This window comes from Papio anubis, chromosome 12 (genome assembly GCF_008728515.1).
Source record: "Papio anubis isolate 15944 chromosome 12, Panubis1.0, whole genome shotgun sequence".
In the NCBI taxonomy this organism is placed as follows: Eukaryota; Metazoa; Chordata; class Mammalia; order Primates; family Cercopithecidae; genus Papio; species Papio anubis.
In genome coordinates this window covers 27,368,981-27,391,303 of record NC_044987.1, presented here as the reverse complement: position 1 = coordinate 27,391,303, position 22,323 = coordinate 27,368,981, and the positions used below count along the sequence as shown (strand labels likewise).

At 38.4% G+C, this 22,323-nt stretch overlaps 1 protein-coding gene across 1 annotated transcript in view; it reads right to left on the bottom strand.

The window, feature by feature from the left end:
* The window catches only part of GUCY1A2 (guanylate cyclase 1 soluble subunit alpha 2), a 320,948-nt gene that overhangs the window by 243,825 nt on the left and 54,800 nt on the right, over positions 1-22,323 (bottom strand). The gene's annotated exons all lie outside the window — the stretch shown is intronic.

Below are 22,323 nucleotides of genomic sequence, written 5' to 3'. Positions count from 1 at the left end.
CTTCCTTCCCCCTAACTCTCAGAGCGTCAGCTTTTTAAATGTTGCTAATCTAGCTGTTCACCTTTCAATAGCCTTGCAGTAGTTATTACAAATAATATATTTTTCTTTTTCTTAATGATTTCCCCATTCTTCATAGAATATCCAAGTTGCCTACGTATTATGTCCATATACCATCCAATTATCATCTTACTTCTTATCGAAATGCATGTATTAAGTGGAAAATATAAACCAGAGAGGAAATCTATGGTACATAAGCAGGGAGAGGCATCAAGCTATCTGGTGGAAACAAAAGGCTTACATTAGCATTCTCAGGGAAAGACACACAGGTCAGCTAGACCTCAGAGAAAAGGAGACAAAACAAGAAAATAATAACAGCAGAACTGTGGAATGATTTGCATTCTTTCACCCACAAAAGTGAGGGCAGCCAAGAATGGAGTAGGAATCTGATGAGATAAAATTAAAGGTTATTGTTAAGTTTCCTCCATATATAATCACTCCCTGATGCCCTGGCAAAAGGAGTTCCACCTTATAGTGCTGCATATTATAGTGAAAAATAAATACGTGTGCACAATGTATTCCATAGTAATAAGAAGCAGAATCGCATGTGATCACAAGATCCCCGCTTGAGGATGATCTGAGGAAAAATGAGGGAATTTATGTGCCAAGGAGGACTATAACACATATAAAAGATTTTGGCCTTCATATTAAAGACAACTTCTACCTAAAGTCACTCTATTGCTTCTCCTTTGACATTGGTTGAAATCAATATATGTAGTTTACATATTCATATTTTCTTACCCCATTTACTTCATCTCATTTGGAAGTCCTGCAAATCAGGCAGGACTGGGAAAAGAAGGTCACTTTGCTAGCGCCCCATTAGAGTACAGAGCAATCTAGGCTGTCTACAGCTTAGTTGCTTTCCTACCTTTATCATGCCCTGAGTGTTCCTCCCAGCCAGAAGTGAGGCAAATGAACAGAGTGAATAATATTATTTTTAAAATAGTCAAAGCACATCTAATATTCTTTAAGAGCTTACTATAGAGTCTAAAATTTGTGATAGCCAAGAAGTCAGTTTGACAAAGAACTTCTTAAAATCAATGTGATAGGAAAATGAGTAGAAAACCTAAGTGAGAAAGAGTCCCTTTATTAATAAGCATTTCATATTCATTTTGGTTTCATGGATTGGATGCTTAAGACTTGTTGGGAAAGTCACCTATTAAGATAAAAATATCACCACTCATCTCACATTGCCAGGTTACAAGACTGCTCTTCAACATATGTTGCACTCAACATATATTGACATTGACAATAATGTCAGCCAGAATTGATAATACCAGTACTTATCTGTCCAGTTCTCCAGTGTAAAAGAGAAAACAAGATAGATAATATTCACTGCCATTAGGCTCCTGTTCTGACTGCTCTGTTGAAACTGCTTTCATAAATACTTAAACCAATATGTACTGTTTTGTCCTTATCTTACTTAACCTTGTTTGCTGCTTTTCCTTTAATTTGACACTATTAATCATCTCTTCCTCTTAAAACTCTCATCCCTTTTGGCTTATCAAACCATACTCTCCTGGTCTGATTACTCTGTCTTAACATTAATTCTCACTGCCTTCATAAAACTTCTTTCTATGCCAAATCCTTACATCACCATCACTATGTTTTAACTAGAAAACTGTAACATACAAGTTAAATTTATATACACATTCAATGACAGTCCTTTGTTGCTATGAAATCTTCCAGTTATGAAATTCTTATTAAAAACTAAATACAGAATAAATAAAAATTCCTATAAACTGACCATATATGCTGAACTACAATATTCCATATACCACTGAAAATATGCCATGGATTGCTTTTAAACTTTGAAGAATTGTATTTTCAAAAGACTTCGGGTCCACATGCATTGAAGAGAAAAAGAGAAGTTTTTCTAACTTGCATTTTCATAACATTGAAAAGGCCCTCACAGTTATGGTACACACAAATGTAAAGACAATACAGTGTAAGCTTATGTTCTGTGTCTAATGCCAGGATCCCGAAGAATCATCCAGAAAATAACAACTAGGTAAGTTCACCATAGGCAACAAACTACTCTTTGCGCAGTTCTATATAAACCCGTAATATTCAATTAACGAATAAAGATTTTTAGTCCCAGAACTGTGAAACTGCACAAGATCAGAAAGGAAGAAAAAACTATTAGATTTGAAAATATTAAAACTAAGAAAAGACTACTTCAACTTTTACAAATATGCTACAAGTCAACAGCCAAGATTTTCATTTTAAACCTTAATCTCAAAATTCAGAAAGCACAGACAAAGTAATTCAATTCAGACAACTGATGCAATTCTGACTCCCAAGGTTCCGCCTACGATTGACGCAAACTCCCTACTTACAGTAAATCACTTGAAACCTATAGACAATGCTCATCTCCTCACATCACAAGATTCTATGACAGCTTGACATCTGGGTCTATAAGAATACATTTCCTCAAGGGGGAAAATTCATAACAAAACTGTTCTTATTAATGGGTAAGTTAAGTTAGAATTTTTAACTACTGTTAATTCACCTGTTTTAAAAAAGGTGAATAGCATAAATGCTGGCATCCGTTAGCTGTAAATGATATAGAATCTGTTCCTTCATATTCTAATCCTGTTGTCGCTCATCTGCTTTCCCACCCCACCTCAGATGGCATTTCTTGAGGACGAGGATCTTGCCCTACTTATGTCTGCATATCTATCGCTGGCATAATGCCTGATACCTGGAGAATAAGCATTGTTTCATAGAAATTAAGCATTCAGCTAAGTATTTGTTTGGTGAATATTACTAACCTTTTAAGGTTGCACTTGTGCCACATCTAAGGATATGAAAACAAAAAGACAGATGATTTTCTCTCGTGGGCCCCTACTGAACATTAAATTACATTATGGTTGGGCTACAACAGGGGTACACAGGAGTACCCATGGAGGTACAGGAAAGAGAGTACGTGCCTCTCCTCAGGGAAGCAATGTTTGAAGGGAGACTTGAATAAAAGAGCAGGTTAGGCCGGGCACAGTGCCTCATGCCTGTAAACCTAGCACTTTGGGAGGCCGAAGCAGGCTGATCACTTGAGCCCAGAAGTTGAAGACCCAACCTGGCCAACATGGTGAAACCCCTTATCTACAAAAAATACAATTAGCAGGGTACGGTGGTGCAAGCCTGTAGACCATAGTGTCAGCTACCTGGAAGGCTAAGGTGGGAGGATCACTGGAGCCCAGGTTGTTGAGGTCGCAGTGAGCCGTGATCATGCCACTGTGTTGAGCCTGGGCAGCGGAGGGAGACCCTGACTCAAAAAAAAAAAAAAAAAAGCAGTTGGTGGTCCCAGCCTGGGCAACATGGCATAACCCTGTCTCTATTAAAAATACAAAAAAACAGCCCATAGTGGTGCAGGCCTGCAGTCCCAGCTACTCTGGAGGCTGAGATGGGAGAATCACCTGGGCCCACAGAAGTCTAGGCTGCAGTGAGCTGTGACTGCACCACTGTACTCCAGCCTGAGTGACAGAGTGACACCCTGTACTGAAAATTACTGTACAAGAGTGTAAATGTCAGGAAGCATTCACTGGGGAGCCATCTTTGGGAGGAGAAAGAGGATCATGAAAAATAACTAACTGGTACCAGGTTTAATATCTGAGTGGTGAAATAATCTGAACACCAAACCCCCCATGACCCAAGGTTACCTATACAACAAACCTGCACATGTACTGCTGAATTTAAAATAATTTTTTTAATCTGTGAATTTTAAAAAAAATTAAAATTTAAAAATTAAAAACATATATCAGATATAAATTGTAATAATGCGAAATATGTATAATAAAGATGAAGCCAACCCCAATGTGAGTACTCTGAAACAAATTTTTTCACCTAATAACCACATCTAACAAGTGCAATATCACAAAAGTACACTGCAAAACTATCAATGTTACTCCTTCCTTTCAAATCACAAAGCACATGTCCGTGTCTTTCTTATAAAATAGCAGATAGTCCCTTGTAGTATTTGTTCCGTGATCCTTCTATTTTCCATAAACATTTAGAGGAACAACCTCTAAAAACACTATAATGTAGAATGAGAAAAAAGAAACCAATGGAGGAAGGACTATAACTGAATGAATTACAGAGAGACTTTCCTCTGAATCATGGAAAACCCTAAATCTACAGATGGAGAAAGCATAAATTGCAACCAGAATTGATAAGAAACACACACACACACACACACACACACACACACACACACACACCCTAATATCTGGTTGGATTCCTGGGGAAAAAAAAAAAAAAGATAAAAAAGATTTTTTAAGTTGCAAGAAAAAACAAGTAATTAAAAAAATATTTACTTTTCATCTGCAACAATGAAAGCTAAATGATGAGAGAAAAATACAGGTGAGATACTGAGAGAACTGAAACCTAAAGGTTTATGACCCAGAAGAGTATCTGAGAAAGATTCATAGATTCCATCACTCAGTGAAACACCTTAGAAAATGGAAAAAAAAAAAAAAATTAATCGAACAACAAATCAGTCAGAATGAAGGAGTAGAGGAATCTGGTTAGGAGAAGAAGGAAAAGTAGACATATTAGTGAGCAATTAACCTTACAACACACACATAGACACACGCTTTCTGATGTATGTGTACATATACATCATGTCCAGATGTGTTTACACATACAAATATCCACAGATTATATACATATTAGATATTATGGATAATGACCTATTACCTGTTGTAATACGAACACTATTACCTGTTGTAATACGAACACTAATTTTAAATTACTGATACAGGCCAGGCACGGTGGTTCTCACCTGTAATCCCAGCACTTTGGGAAGTCGACGTGGGCGGATCACCTGAGGTCGGGAGTTCGAGACCAGCCCGACCAACATGGAAAAACCCCATCTCTACTAAAAATACAAAATTATCCAGGCATGGTGGCGCATGCCTATAATCTCAGCTACTCAGGAAGGCTGACGCAGGAGAATCGCTTGAACCTGGGAAGCAGAGGTTGCAGTGAGCCGAGATCACACCACTGCACTCCAGCCTGGGCAACAAGAGCAAAACTCCATCTCAAAACAAACAAATAAACAAACAAACAAACTACTGATACATAGAAAAACTACCAAACTACCACAAGGTAAATTTTATTCATATTCTGAAACTAAATAATCGTGGCAAAACACAGGAGTTGGATGGTGAGGAAACGGGAGAAGGTAGAGAAAAGAAAAGTAAATCTATTCTAAAAGTTTCTTCTTAATGGGATTTGAGGGGGTAGGAATAATAATCTTTAAGATATAAAAATAATCTTAGAAAGAAAATAATTGATATTGTTTTAAAATAATACAAAACCCATGGGTCTAATTTTACTAAGAGAAAAAGGAAGATAATCAATAGTGAAATGGGAAATTAGAGTAGAACTCTCCAAATACAAGATCAAATATTATTTTATATATATATATATATATGTCAAAATGATGAAGACAGCAAAAGACCAGAAACAAAAACAATATAAAATAAATATGATAAGGCCGGGCGCAGTGGCTCACGCCTGTAATCCCAGCACTTTGGGAGGCCGAGGCGGGCGGATCACAAGGTCAGGAGATCGAGACCATGGTGAAACCCCGTCTCTACTAAAAATAGAAAAAATTAACCGGGCGCAGTGGCGGGCGCCTGTAGTCCCAGCTACTCGGGAGGCTGAGGCAGGAGAATGGCGTGAACCCGGGAAGCGGAGCTTGCAGTGAGCCGAGATCGCGCCACTGCACTCCAGCCTGGGCGACAGAGCAAGACTCCGTCTCAAAAAAAAAATAAAATAAAATAAAATAAAATAAAATAAAATAAAATAAATATGATAAATCAAGAAAATCATATACATTATGGATTAAGGTAAATGTAAATGAATAAATCATCCCATTAATTGAGAAAACTCTCACTCCCTCTACAAGAATTGTACTTATAAAAGGTGATTAAAAAATAAAAGATTGAAAATTAATCAACAGACAAAGAATTCAAAGAAACTGCAAGAAAAAAAGCAGAAATGAGGGGCAGTATTAGTATCAACAAGGTAGAATTAAGGGGAGAAGTGATAAACAGAATAAAAACAGACAAAGTAAAACAAAATCACAATTTACAAAGAAGACCTAAGAGACATAAACCAAGCAACATTGTAGCTAAATATATAAAGCAAAAACAATTAGGAATTAATTGCTAATGAGTATGGGGTTTCTTTCTGGAATGATGAAAATGTCCTAAAATTGATTGTAGTGATGGTTGCAAAACTTTGTCAATATATTAACAACCATCCAATTGTACACTTTTGTTGGGTAAATTGTATGGTACATAAATCATATTTCAATAAAGCATTATATATTTTCAGAATTATTTATTTTCAAAATTAAAAATGAAAGAGGAGGCTGGGCACAGTGGCTCACGCCTGTAACCCCAGCACTTTGGGAGGCCAAGGCGGGTGGATAACGCAGTCAGGAATTCGAGATCAGCCTGGCCAAGATGGTGAAACCCCATCTCTACTAAAAGATACAAAAATTAGCTGGGCACGGTGGCGGCACCTGTAATCCCAGCTACTCAGGAGGCTGAGGCAGAAGAATTGCTTGAAACCCGGAGCAGAGTTTGCAGTGAGCTGAGATCGCGCCATTGCACTCCAGCCTGAGCAACAGAGCGCGACTCCATCTCACAAAAACAAAAAAACAAAACAAAACAAAACAAAAAGAATGAAAGAAGAATTCTATATGACTACAATTATAGTAGGAAACATTAATACATGTCTCTCAGTACCAAGGTATCTAATGAATAAATCAGCAAAATCATAGAGAAATTAAATAAAATTATATACAACAGAACAATGAAGATAGAAGAAAACCTTGATAAAAATAAAATTTTAGTGAAAAACTTCAATGTGTCCTTTTGAGAAACCAAAAGATCAAAAATAAAAAGCAAAATCAGAGAAATTAAATAAATGTTAATAAACAAAAACTAATACAAAGGCAAAGTCAGAAAAATAAAATTTAATAGCAAAAGCAACAAACTCAAAACATATGTACATGTACGTATGTATTATATGTATGTAAAATACAAAAATTGCTCAAATACTTGACCACAAAAACCCCATAATATTTTAAGTAAAGATTTTGCAGATCACATTTTAATAACAATAAAAATTAAATAATAAATGGAAATAACAAAAAGGTGGCATATATATTTGAAAGTTAAGCAATACATTCTCTTAGATTACAGGGAAAGTCAAAATTGGAATTATAACTTTTAGAAATCAATAAAAAGGAATCTACATCATACGCAATTCTGAGGTACAACAAAACCATACTCAAGGAAAACATATGCCAGAAATGTTTTCACAACAAAAAAAAAATAAGTAAATGAAGAGCTTCCAGAGTAAGAAAACTGTAATGAGCTTAAGAGAAAAACCTACAGAGTAGGAATAGATAAAAGCTGAAATTCAGAAAGAAAATAACTAAATTGGAATAAGAATACATAGGCACATATTAAGATGAAATAGATAAATGAGAAAAGAAACATGCAACTTTCTGTGAACAAATGTGTAAATGGAATGGAAATGGGTATCTGGCAAAGTATAAATGACCAAAGTTGACCCAAGAAGAAATAGGCAACCTGAGTTCTGGCTAGCAACTGGGAAAAAAACTAGATAATAGCAAAGTTTTTAAAATATTTTCAGGCTATAGAAAAAAATTAAAATCACTCAATTATTTTTATTAATCCCATATAACTTTATGTCAAAACCTGATATAGTATACTAAGACCAATTTCTCTTATGAATATTTGCAAAAATAGTAGCAGATAGAATCTAGCAATTTATAAAAGAATAAATCGTCATGACCAAGTAGGATTTATATCAGAAATGAAACGGTAGTTCAGCAGTAGAAAATATATCAGCATAAATTATTACATTCATAAAAGTAAACAATACGATCATATCAGTAGATTCAGAAAAGTCTGAGATTCAAGTCTTAATAAGCATTTTGAATAAAATAGGATACAAAGAAACTGTTCAAATATAATAAAAGTTCTTTTCCAAAACCAGAAGCAGCTTATTCTAAATAGTGAAATACTAAAAGCATTTCAACTAAAATCAAAATTTTGACAAGTATGCTTGCAATCATCATTTTCAATATTATCTTGGAGGTTCCAGAAAATATTGTGAGATAAGAAAATAATCAGTAAACACATTGCAAAAAAGCATAAAATTATGCCTTTTTGCTGAAGTAAATCTGTGTATATGAGAAGTTTTAATATGCCACAGAACAGTATTTCAATTCAAAGGGAAAAGAATGGTTTACTTAATAAATGGCACTAGCCATCTGGAAAACAATAAAATTAAATCCCATCTCATGCCTCAAACAAATCAAATTCCAGTTCAATTAAAATCTTAAAATGCAAAAGATGAGGCAATAAATATTTTAGAAGATCTAGGGGACTGTATATATGCCTTAACCAAAACAAACATATAAAAAAGATGTAAAAAGATATTTGATTTTGTATGATATAAAGCTAAGCTAAAACTGTCAAAATAATTTAGAATATGATTTTATTTTAATAAAATTATGAGAGTGTGTGTGCTGTGTGTATGTTCATAATGCATCTCCCCCGACAGTCTGCTAGTCTCTCTATCCTAAATACCACTACTTTGTTTTAGACCACCATGATCAGTAGTCAAGAATTACACATTTTATCATATTGTTTCTCTGGAAAGCCCCTCCAATGACTGCTGCCTTCTGCATAAAGTCTAAAATCAGCAAGGCTTGGTCCAGCTTTTACTTACTGGCCCATCCTTCTCTCTCTCAATCCCCCATTTCACACCTTTACACCAGCCATTATGAACCACTTTGAGTTTCCTGAGCATGCTCAGCAATCTCTCTCTCCTTTACAGGCTTCTGTACATGGCTGGTTTTGTGTTTTGTTTTGTTTTGTTTTTTAACTAGGATTCTGTTCTCCTGCCTACCCCACTTAGCTAGTTCTCTGCTTCACTCATCTTGCATATCTTCACACCAAAATTCCCTCAGAATGCTTTCCTTGACACTCCAAGACTGAGATAGATGTCTCTACTTTTTAGGCTTCCAAAGCCCCTTGTGATTACCTCCAGCCTACTATTTCCCACACAATAGCTGCTAATGTGTCCAATCCCTCAACCAGACTTAACCTCTTGAAGAAGAAAAAGGAAATGTCAACTAGGCAACCAAGAAAGAGTAGATAGCTAGGGGAGGAAGGAAACCATTCCAGACTGAAAAAAACATATATGCTAAGGTCCAGAAAGAGAAACCATGGAGTTTTAGAGAAACTAAATGAAGATCACTACAGTAACCCTAATCTTTGGTACCGTGCCTTGTCTGTGGTGAATCTATAAAAGAATAAAGCAATGAATTAATGAAAACACAAATACATCTGGATGTGACTGATCATCTGTCCATGCATAATATATGTAGTAGATATAAATTCACATGTGTGCATATGCCATTTCTCCATTGCTATATTTAGTACCCTTCAGTATTCACTGGCAGGCCTTTTAACACAAGGGTTGGCAAGTTATGCCAAATGACTAATTTAATAGGTGTGAATGTTTATTGTTTGACAAATTCTTGTTCCTTTACCAACAAGGAGCCACAGGTGTTGAGTGCTAAGAAGTGGACAGGTTCAGGGAAGCACATGTCTAATCATGCAACCTTCTCAGGCCTCTGTGCTATGCCTGCTATCAGATGCTGGCCACCTGGCAGGTAACAAAGAGCTCATCACATTCCCCAGCCTTCCTTCTCCAGCACCCTGGCATATGGCCAGAGAAGACACAAAGCCAGCAGCAGCCCAGCAGCAGTGAGGTGCAGAGTCAAAGAACGAGCAAACATGAGCTAATTACAAAGAGGAGCTGCTGGAGCACCTGCTTCAGCTCTGTGCCCACACCTGGCCCCTTCTGGAATGCAATCTGCCACACTGAAAATAGGACAGTGGCTCCCAGACTTTGGAATCTCCCTGCAGATAAGTATTCTCATCATTTCTCACGCCTGTACTTTTTACCAGTCTCTTACCTGCTGGTGAAGAAGGCAGGGGAGGGGATTACTGTGATATACATAGATTCTGGCTTTTGCTGATGATGACTGGCCCTGTTCAAATTGGAGGCCACAGGAGAGGCAGCAAGAGAGCATGATTTCCACATGGATCGATCCTCAAAGGGCTTACTCAGAGCTGTTAATCAATGCTAATGCTTCCTTCATGGTCACATTTTTATTTATTTCTTCTAAAATAAAAAAGGGATACATGTGCAGAATGTGCAGGTTTGTTACATAGGTATATGTGTGCCATGGTGGTTTGCTACACCTATTGACCCATCCTCTAAGTTCCCTGCCCTCACCCTCCAACAGGACATGGTGTGTGTTGTTCCCCTCTCTGTGACCATGTGTTCTCAATGTTCAACTCCCACTTATGAATAAGAACATGCAGAGTTTGGTTTTCTGTTCCTGTGTTAGTTTGCTGAGAATGATAGCTTCCAGTTTCATCCACGTCCCTGCGAAGGACATGATCTCACTCACTTTTATGGCTGCATTTTATTCCATGGTGTGTATGTACCACATTTTCTTTATCTTACAGTCTATCGTTGATGGACATTTGGGTTGGTTCCATATCTTTCCTATTGTAAACAGTGCTGCAATAAACATACATGTACATGTGTCTTTATAGTAGGATGATTTATACTCCTTTAAGTATATACCCAATACTGGGATTGCTGGGTCAAATGGTATTTCTGGTTCTAGATCCTTGAGGAATCACCACACTGTCTTCCACAATGGTTGAACTAATTTACATTCCCACCAACAGTATAAAAGCATTCCTATTTCTCCACAGCCTCGCCAGCATCTACTGTTTCCTGACTTTTTAATAATCACCATTCTGACTGGCATGAGATGGTATCTCATTGTGGTTTTCATTTGCATTTCTTTGATCAGTGATGTTGAACTTTTTTTCATAATTGTTGGCTACGTAAATATCTTCTTTTGAGAAGTATGTGTTCATATCCTTTGCCCACTTTATGATGGGGTTGTTTGGTTTTGTTTTTATAAATATAGTTAAGTTCCTTGAAAATTCTGGATATTAGACCTTTGTCAGAAAATTGCAAAAATTTTCTCCCATTCTGTAGGTTGCTGTTCACTCTGATGATAGTTCATTTTGCTGTGCAGAAGCTCAGCAAATTAGATCCCATTTGTCAATTTTGGATTTTGTCGCAATTGCTTTTGGTGTTTTTGTCATGAAGTCTTTGCCCGTGCCTATGTCCTGAATGGTATGGCTTAGGTTTTCTTCCAGGGTTTTTATGGTTTGGGGTTTTACATTTAAGCCTTTAATCCATCTTGAGTTAATTTTTGAATAAGGTGTAAAAAAGGGGTCTAGTTTTACTTTTCTGCATACAGCTAGACAGCCTTCCCAGCACCATTTATTAAACAGGAGATTCTTTCCCCATTGCTTTTTTGTCAGGTTTGTCAAAGATCAGATGGTTGTCGATGAGTGCTGTTATTTCTGAGGTCTCTGTACTGCTCCATTGGTCTATGTCTCCATTGGTACCAGTACCATGCTATTTTGGTTACTGTAGCCTTGTAGTATACTTTGAAGTCAGGTAGCATGAGGCCTCCAGCTTTGTTCCTTTTGCTTAGGATTGTCTTGGCTATACAGCGCCTTCTTTGATTCCATAAGAAATTTAAAATAATTTTTTCTAATTCTGTGAAGAATGTCAATGGTAGTTTGATGTGAAAAGCACTGAATCTATAAATTACTTTGGGCAGTATGGCCATTTTCACGATATTGATTTTTCCTATCTATGAGGATGGAATGTTTTTCCATTTGTTTGTGTCCTCTCTTATTTCCTTGAGCAGTGGTTTGTAGTTATCCTTGAAGAGGTCCTTCACATCCCTCATAAGTTGTATTCCTAGGTATTTTATTCTCTTTGTAGCAATTGTGAATAAGAGTTCATTCATGATTTGGCTCTCTGCTTGCCTATTGTTGGTGTAAAGGAATGATTGTGATTTTTGCATACTAATTTTGCATCCTGAGACTTTGTTGCTTATCAGTTCAAGAAGTGTTTGGGCTGAGATGATGAGGTTTTTGGTTTTTTGTTGTTTTTTTTTCTTTGAAATGGAGTCTTGCTCCATTGCCCGGGCTGGTGCACTCTCAGCTCACTGCAACCTCCACTTCCTGGGTTCAAGCGATTCTCCTGCCTCAGCCTCCCAAGATTCTGGGACTACAGGTGGGCACCACTACGTCTGGCAAATTTTTTGTATTTTTAATAGAGATGGGGTTTCACCATGTTGGCCAGGCTGGTCTCAAACTCCTGGCCTCAGGTGATCTGCCCAGCTCAGCCTCCCAAAGTGCTGGGATTACAGGTATGAGCCACTGCACCCTGCCAGGGTTTTCTAAATATAAAATCATGTGATCTGCAAACAGACACAACTTGACTTTCTCTCTTCCTATTTGAATACCCTTTATTTCTTTCTCTTGCCTGATTGCCCTGGCCAGAACTTCTAATACTATGTTGAATAGGAGTGGTAAGAGAGGGCATCCTTGTCTTGTACCAATTTTCAAAAGGAATGCTTCTAGTTTTTGCCCATTCCATATGATATTGGCTGTGGGTTTGTCATAATCAGCTCTTATTTTGAGATATGTTCCATCAATACCTAGTTTATTGAGAGTTTAACATGAAGCAATGCTGAATTTTATCAAAGGCCTTTTCTGAATCTATTGAGATAATCATGTAGTTTTTGTCTTTGGTTCTGTTTATGTGATGGATTACGTTTATGCATTTGCGTACGCTGAACCAGCCTCGCATCCCAGGGATGAAGCCCACTTGCTCGTGGTGGGTAAGTTTTTTGATGTGCTGCTGGATTCAGTTTGCTAGTATTTTATTGAGGATTTTCGCATCGGTGTTCATCAGGGATATTGGCCTAAAGTTTTCTTTTTTTGTTGTGTCTCTTCCAGTTTTGTTATCAGGATGATGTTGGCCTCATAAAATGAGTTAGGGAGGAGTCCCTCCTTTTCAGTTGTTTGCAATAGTTTCCGAAAGAATGGTACTAGCTCCTCTTTGTATTTCTGGTAGAATTCAACTGTGAATCGATCTGGTCCTTGCTTTTTTTTGGTTGGTAGGCTATTAATTACTGTCTCAATTTCAGAGCTTGTTACTGGTCTTTTCAAGGATTCACATTCTTCCTGGTTTAGTACTGGTAGGGTGTCTGTGTCCAGGAACATATCCATTTCTTCTAGATTTTCCAGTTGATTTGCATAGAGGTGTTTATAGTATTCTCTGATAGTAGTTTGCATTTCTGTGGGGTCAGTGGTGAGTATCCCCTTTATCATTTTTTATTGTGTCTATTTGATTCTTCTCTCCTTATTAGTCTAGCTATTGGTCTATTTTGCTAATTTTTTCAAAAAATTGATTCCTGCATTGATTTTTGGAGGTTTTTCATGTTTCTACCTCCTTCAATTCTTCTCTGATCTTAGTTATCTCTTGTCTACTGCTAGCTTTTGGATTAGTTTGTTCTTGCCTCTCTAGCTCTTTTAATTGTGATGTTAGGGTGTCAGGTTGAGATCTTTCTAGCTTTCTGATGTGGCCATTTAGTGCTATAAATTTCCATCTTAACACTGTTTTAGTTATGTCCCAGAAATTTTGGTATGTTGTCTCTTTGTTGTCATCGATTTCAAAAAACTTTTTGATTTCTGCCTTAATTTTACTATTTACCTAGGAGTCATTCAGGAGCAAGTTGTTCAATTTCCATGAAACTGTGTCGTTTTGAGTTTCTTAATCCGGAGTTCTAATTTGATTGCACTGTGGTCCAAGAAACTGTTATGATTTCACTTATTTTGCATTTGCTGAGGAGTATTTTATTTCCAAATATGCGGTCAATTTTAGGGTAACTGCCATGTGGCACTGGAGAAGAATGTACATTCTGTTGATCTGGGGTGGACAGTTCTGTAGATGTCTACTAGCTCTACTTAAATATTTTATTTTTTAATTTTTTTATTTTATTTTTTAGTAGAGACAGGGTTTCACCATGTTAGCCAGGATGGTCTCGATTGCCTGACCTCATGATCCACCTGCCTCAGCCTCCCAAAGTGCTGGGATTACAGGCATGAGACACCGTGCCTGGCCCTGAATATTCCTTTCAATTTTCTCTCTTGTTGATCTAATACTGACAGTAGGTGTTAAAGTCTCCTACTATTATTGTGTGGGAGTCTAAGTCTCTTTGCAGGTCTCAAGAACTAGTTCTATGAATCTGGGTGTTTCTTGTATTAGGTGCATATATATTTAGAATAGTTAGCTCTTCTTGTTGAATTCTTCTCCTTACCATTATATAATGCCTTTCTTTGTCTTTTTGTAATTTTTGTTGGTTTAAAGTCTGTTTTGTCAGAGACTAGGATTGCAATCCCTGCTTTTTTGTTTTTTTCTTTCCATTTGCTTGGTAAATTTTCCTCCATCCCTTTACTTTGAGGCTGTGTGTGTCTTTGCACGTAAGATGGGGTTTCCTGAATACAGCACACAGATGCACAGATGGGTCTTGACTCCTTATCCAATTCGCCAGTCTTTGTCTTTTTTTTTTTTTTTTTTTTTTTTTTTTTGAGACAGAGTTTTGCTCTTGTTGCCTAGGCTGGAGTGCAATGGCGTGATCACCGCAACCTCTGCTTCCCAGGTTAAAGCAATTCTCCTGCCTCAGCCTCTCGAGTAGCTGGGATTACAGGCATGCACCAGCACACTCAGCTAATTTTGTATTTTTAGTAGAGATGGGGTTTCTCCATGTTGGTCAGGCTGAGCCTGGCTCCCAGCCTCAGGTGATCCGCCCATCTCGGCCTCCCAAAGTGCTGGGATTACAGGTGTGAGCCACCACACCTGGCCCAGTCTGTGTCTTTTAATTGGGGCATTTAGCCCATTTACATTAGTATTGTTATATGTGAATTTGATCCTGTCAACATGATGCTATTTGGTTATTTTGCACAATAGTTGATGCAGTTTCTTCGTGGTTTAATTGGTCTTTATATTTTGCTGTGTTTTTGCAGTGGCTGACACTGGTTTTTCCTTTCCATATTTAGTGCTTCTTTCAGGAGCTCTTGCAGGGCAGGCCTGATGGTAACGAAATCCCTCAGCATTTGCTTGTCTGGAAATGATTTTATTTCTCCTTTGCTTATGACGCTCTGTTTGACTGGATATGAAATTCTGGGTTGAAAGTTCTTTAAGAATGTTGAATATTGGCCCCCAATCTTTTCTGGCTTGTAGAGCTTCTGCTGAGAGGTCCATGTTAGTCTGATGGGCTTCCCTTTGTAGGTGACCTGACCTTTCTCTCTGGCTACCCTTAACAGGTTTTTCCTTTTTTTTTTTTTTTTTGACCTTGAAGAAACTGATAATTATGTGTCTTGGGGTTATTCTTCTCACAGAGTATCTTAATGATGTTCTCTGTATTTCCTGAATTTGCAAGTTGGCCTATCTTGCTAAGTTGAGGAAGTTCTCCTGGATAATATCCTGAAGTGTGTTTTCCAGCTTGTTTCCATTCTCTCCATCTCCTTCTGGTACTCCAATCAACCGCAGATTCTGTCTTTTTATGAAGTCTCATATTTCTTGGAGGCTTTGTTCATTCCTTTTCATTCATTTTCTCTATTCTTGTCTGCATGTCTTATTTCAGTAAGGTAGTTTTCAAATTCTGATATCCTTTCTTCTGCTTGGTCGATTCAGCTGTTGATACTTGTGTATGCTTCATGAAGTTCTCATGCTGTGTTTTTCAGCTCTCTCTAAACTGGGTATTCTAGTTAGCAGTTCCTTTTATCAAGGTTCTTAGCTTCTTTGCATTGGGTTAGAACAAGCTCCTTTAGCTCATCATAGTTTTTTATTATCTTCTGATGCCTACTTCTGTCAATTTGTCCATCTGATCCTCCGTCCAGTTCTGTGCCCTTGACATTGTGATCATTTGGAGACGAAGCACTCTAGACTTTTGGGTTTACAGCATTTTTTCATGGATTCTTTCTCACCTTCCTGAATTTGTCTAGTGTTGGTCTTTGAGCCTGCTAATCTTTGGATGGAGTTTTTTTGTGGGGGCCTTTTTGTTGTTGTAGTTGTTGTTGTTGATGCTATTGTTATCATTTTCTGCTCATTTTTCTTTCAATAATTGGTCTCCCTTCTGTAGGGCTGCTGCAGTTTGCTAGGGGTTCACTTCAGGTCCTATTCATCTGATTGGCTCCAGTGCCTGGAGATGTCATTCAAGGAGTCTGGACAGCAGCAAAGATGGGTGCCTGCTCCTTCTTCTGGGACCTCTGACCTTGAGAGGCACCAACCTGATGCCAGTAGGATCACTCCTGTATGGGGTGTCTGACAACCCCTGTTGGAGGGTCTCACCCAATTGGGTGGCACAAGGAGCAGGACCCATTTAATGAAGCACTTTGTCCTTTGGTGAGAGGGTGTGTTTCACTAGGGGGAAACCCACTCGTCTGGGCTGTCTGGATTTCTCAGAACTACCAGGAGGAGAGACTTAAGTGTGCTGGTCCCCAGCGACTGTGGCCACCCCTCTTCCTAGGGGCTCAGGCCCAGGGAGCTCCGAATTCTGTCCCTGAGCCTCTAGTTGGAGTTACTGGAGATCCTGCAGGGAAGCCCCGCCCACTGAGGAAGGATGGGTCGGGATTAGGCCTGAAGAGGCACTCCGGCCACAGACTGCCACAGAGGGTGTGCTGGGCTGTGGGGACAAGTCTTGGGACCAAGTCGTCCAGCCTCCCTGGCTCTAGCTCTAGCAGGGGAAAAGCGCAGCCTGGACCTATAGAAATGGGTGCCGCCCACCCTGCCCAGGGAGCTTAGCATGTTAGACAGTTGCAATTCCCAGTGCTGGCTATTGCCCCTCCCCCCAGGAGCTCAAATGGCTTAGACAGCAGGCAGCCACAGCTGGTGCTGGTTGCCTCTTTTTCCCCCCTCCCCTGCAGCTCCCGCACCCCACCCTTTTCCAGTTCCGCAGGCTTAAGCAGATTCCAGCTGAGAGGCTATAAGAATCTGCATGTTCCGAGGCTGGGACACTAGGTTCTGGTGGCCTGGGTTCGCGAGTGGGATCCTCCCATTCATGGTTGCAGGGTTCTGTGGAAAAAGCTGTTTCCCCGGCTAGGTAGCGCACACACTCACCACTGCCTCCCTTGGCTGCGGGGAGGGGGTTCCCCTTCCCCGTGTGGCTCTCAGGTGGGCCAGGTCAGCCTTCTTGTCAATTTTGATGAGAGAACCTGAATACCTTGCTTGCCGATGAAGGATTCACACACTTACGTTTTTTTTCCAGTGGTAGCCTCTGAACACCACACCTTCTAATCGGCCATCTTGGCCCCACCTCCAAAAAAAAATGGTCACATTTCTTTCTTGTAATCACTAAATTGTAATTCACCCTCCTCAGCTGCTCCAACTAAGTGTTGGGAGCTATGCTGCAGTCCAGTTTGTACAAAGGCGGGGAAAAAAATGTGTTGTGGTAAAGAAACGAAACTGATGGAAATCTGAAATTTTTAAAAATTTTGCTATTGAATTAGGTAATAAGTGCTTAGCCAAAGGTCTAAAATGTATTTCATTAGACAAATAGAATTAGATGTTAAGAGTGACAGAAATTAGTATGTTACTGTTTCCGTACTGTAGCTATTACAGTAGCATCACAGCATTTTTACAGCATTCACAAGCAATGCTAATGCTTCTATACTTCTGGAAGATGAAATCTTATGATTACGTATGTATTTGTTTAAAGCAGAATTTGTGAATACACCATTTGGTATAACATTGATTCACGAAGCCATCAAGTACGTGAGAACTTGACTGATAACCAGTCCAATCTCTCGAAACACAGCAGATCTCATACATAGTCATCTTGCCTCTACTTAAACAGCACCCTGATGAGCAGCTCAGGAAGCTTGCTCTTCCAAAACTGAGTATCTCCAGTAACTATACAATTCCTTCCTTCTTCCATGTGGGGCAAAAACTATTCTATAATTTTAGTCCACTAGTTCTAATATACCTTCATATATTAGAATGAATCACTAGGTAGTGATTTGAACAAATCTGTCTCCTCTTCTCACAGAAGTCCTTTAAAGTACCTGAAAATACTTCTCATGTTCTCCTTTGTCTTCTCATCTTATATTTTTCAAAGAAGTAATTCAAAATACATTAAAGGCAGCTTTAAAGAACTGTTTAATATATATATATATAAAAAGGGTACACTAGGAAACACACACACAGTATGTGTGATTTGGAAGGATATTACGAGTTATGCTTTGGAAGGAAATAAGAAAGCAGTTGAGAAATAGGAAGTCTATTTTAGATAAGGGGAGCTAACACGAGAAGCTTTTATGCCAGGATTACAGTCTTTTGTGTATATGTGCTCTAACCTGGGAAAATAGATGTTCAGGTTTATTCTTCTTCACTAGCATATACACTTCAAACTGTTTTTCCAGTATTGTATTTATTTGCCTTGTGCCGTTCACATTCTTCATGCCCAATTCCATTTTGATCATGCATATATATAAAATGTTAAGCTGAGAAAGGAAGAAATTTAGAGCCGTGGAAATGAGTACCAATGGTACATGTACTTATTGAACTCATAAGCACTGCTTCTTTAGCATCATGGGTGAGGCAACCCTGGGAAAGATTAAAAGCATGCCAAGTAGAGCAACTATTCATATTTGTTAGTCTGAAAGTAGATCTCACAGAACACTGAGCTATGTCTGTCATTATGTCATTATCCCATCCTAACATATTCCACAAATAAAACACATGGGAAAGGCTGAGACCCGAAAAAATTTTTTTAATGGTCATCTTTTAAAATTGAGTGAGGAAGGGAAAATATATACATTAATTCTTTCATTATTTTAGAGGAAACTATCATCTGTTTGGTTTCATTGTTTATTTGGTGAAAGGATTATGCTCTCACGGATTCTCTTTTCTTTTGTAACACAGCCATGTTCATTTTTTCAGTGTCCCCTCCAGTTTTTGGGCATATTCACACATATTTTATGTACTTGGATTCATAATGTGCCCAAACACTTTATGTTTAAATTCTTCTTTTTTGTATAATCTGTCATCTCTAACAGATACTGGGAGTGTTTGTAGCTGTCAGCTCTCAACTGAGTCTCACTCTAGGCAGTGCCTTCAGCTGAAGAGAGCTGCGGGCCCAAGATCCCCCTGCCTCCACAAGGGAACCTGCTTTCAAAGACAGTTTGGAAAGTGGGGAGTCATAACACAAAGATACCTCCTTCTTGCCCCAGTCAAGGGCAATTCTGAAGACAGCAGCTGAGACCTCTGTTGTGATGGCTTTTGCGATAGCAATTCAATGTTTCCCTCTGCCCTATCTACTTTCTTTACATTCTCACAGGGAAACAGTCTGGTAAAACTCCTCAGCTGCAAACATGTACTTACTACCTTTCATGAGAATGACCCAGAAGGCAGAGCTCAGAACCACAAAGGATCATTCTCAGGCCTTGAAACCTAATGAAGTTTGCCTGGTGGGATCACTGATCCTGAGCACACTGCCCAGGAGCCCTCCTGAGTGCAGATCTCCATGTCGGAGTCTGTTTCCCGGGGAACTAGAGCTGTTCCAACATCACAAACATTTTCCCATGCTGTAGCATAATCTTTCCACATAGTTCTCATTTAAGTGGCTGCTTAAAATTCTTCTAAGGAGAGCTATCATATTTTAATTGACTCTTTCCTTATAGTTGGACTGTTGGTTGTTGCCAATATTTTGTCTCTTTATATAAGCATTCAGTAAACAGCACTAAGCTGTTATTTCATGTTTTTTCTTGTTTTTAATTTTTTTTTAATCTTAGATGTGGGTAATTACTAAGATAAAGATATGAAGGATTTCAGTCTATTGTTAAGAATTTATAGATTACAGTACTATAAGCCATAAGTCCAAGTGTAAGATATATCCCCAGGACACTAACGAATTAGAATAGATTATTTTCTGTATTATTGTGTCTTTGATCCAAGACTCAGCATAGAATGCCTGAGAAGCCCAGAAGAAAACGAAAACAGAGTAGTCTGTTATTAATTTGTGTAGCACTCTACTGTACTTGGCTGAGTAAATCAGTACCTACACAATGCCAGCATCTAGTGAGCAATAAATATTTGTTGAATAGATATTTGAATGAATAAATGCATATTCAGGTTGCTTGACATTTTAATTTAAATTCAAGAGGGCTCGTTAATGGGGAAATGTAGATAATGTAGAAAATATGGACTGGATACTGATAAGCCTTTGGTTTTAAGTTATTAAATCATCACCATTCCAAAGCAAAAATGACGGTGGTGGTAGCAGCGGTAGTGCACGTGAGTATGTTAAATTCTCTTTTCTACAGAAGCTAGCATAGAAGGGACTAAAAGGAAGAGTTAAGGAAGAACAAAGTAATAGCCAACACAAGCACCGAGTCAACTAGATAACAACAAACCAAGTTTCTAATTATCTCACCAGGACACATACCACAATTTCATGGAAAGGAGTGCCAGAGAATAGAATATATTAGTGAAAATCCAAACCTTTAAATTTGGGGAACAGTGAGGAAGAAAGGAGGATGTTAAGTTGAACAAAGTATATCTCATGAGATACACTGGCATATTCTGTAGACACAGCATAAGAACCATTCCCTGTTCTCATTTCTTATAATGCACCAACAAGAATCGCATCTCAGATCAGACTAGTCTCTTCAATGCATTGTGAGCACACCTTGCTCATTCCAACTAGTGTCCTGCCACTCACCCTCCTGAAATGCCCAAAGGAGAGCAGCCCCCACTGCAGAGTCATAAACAAAGAAGGGCACTCCACTTCTTAGGAAGCAGAGGGAAGAAAAATATGTCACATAGGAATGTTAAACACACAAGCAGAAAGAGGAAGAAAACTTAGTTTATTCTTATAAACAGCTTAATAGGTAGACTTGGGTCTGCCTGAGCCAAAAGAGATATAAAACAAAAATGTCTGAATGTGGATCTTTTATTTTTCCAATACACTTTTACCATTCCCTCAACACTATTTAACTCCTAAAGAAAACAGAAGGTTATATGAGAGATCTTTCTTAATATTTGAAAGCAAACAAAAACGCATTATCCAAAAGGTCAACTGAATCTAGTATTTGGCAGGAAAAAGATATTACAAAGCTATAAGATCTTGAATTCACACATGATGAAAGATGCCACATTCCTTTCAAAGAGCTTCTTAAGTGTGCTTCAAAAAAGAGTCACAATTAAAGAAGCAAGCTGGCTTTTCTCTTCTCAGCCCATTCCTAACCTTGCCAGTGTATTATTGCTATTTCCTTTCTAGCTTGCAGAAGAATGTCAAAGGTCTACATAGTTTGTTTGTTTTTTCTGTCCCACTAACAGTGAATCAGTTGGCCTGGTGCCCTAGAAGTCAAACAGATATTTGAGAAATTTTTCAGCCTTGTGACTATGGTAACCTTGTTCTAAGTTGAAATCTCCCCATGTAGGCAAACTTCATTTTAAATAACTGGACTATAGACTTCAATTCTGCTGTCTGTAAAGCTGACTACTAACATCCCTGTTTCGCTACTCAGAACTATCCAAAAAAGACTTAGATAAATAAGAATAAAGTTAAGTACAATCAAGTTCCTATGTGGAAATACCAAGATTTACTCCATCTCACAAATCCCTCCTGTTTTCCCAATATTTATACTAAGGTAAGAGCAGGAACAATGGTCAGTGAATACCACTGTTACTTGAACTTTTGCCTCCTATTAACAGAACTAGATTCATTCCATTATTTAGTTTAAAATTTTGTTCCCAAAGGATCAGGACTATGAGGTCCATGACAGCATGAAAATGTGTATATGGGGCAGGGCGTGGTGGCTCACGCCTATAATCCCAGCACTTTGGAAGGCCAGCCATGGGCAGATCACGAGGTCAGGAGATCGAGACCATCCTAGCTAACATGGTGAAACCCCGTCTCTACTAAAAAAAAAAAAAAAAAAAAAAAAAAAGAATAATACAAATAATTAGCTGGGTGTGGTGGAATGCACCTCTAGTTCCAGCTACTCAGGAGGCTGAGGCAGGAGAATCACTTGAACCCGGGAGGTGGAGGTTGCAGTGAGCTGAGATCACGCCACTGCTGAGATCACGCCACTGCACACTGCACAGAGCGAGACTCCATCTCAAAAACAAAAAAAGGAAAGAAAGTGTGTATATCAGTGTGTGCAGGGATTGTGGGAGTAGGTGAGGGGAGTTAAATCACATAGACAGCAGACCTGATTATGTCCTGCATATGTTTGCTTCAAATTTTTAATT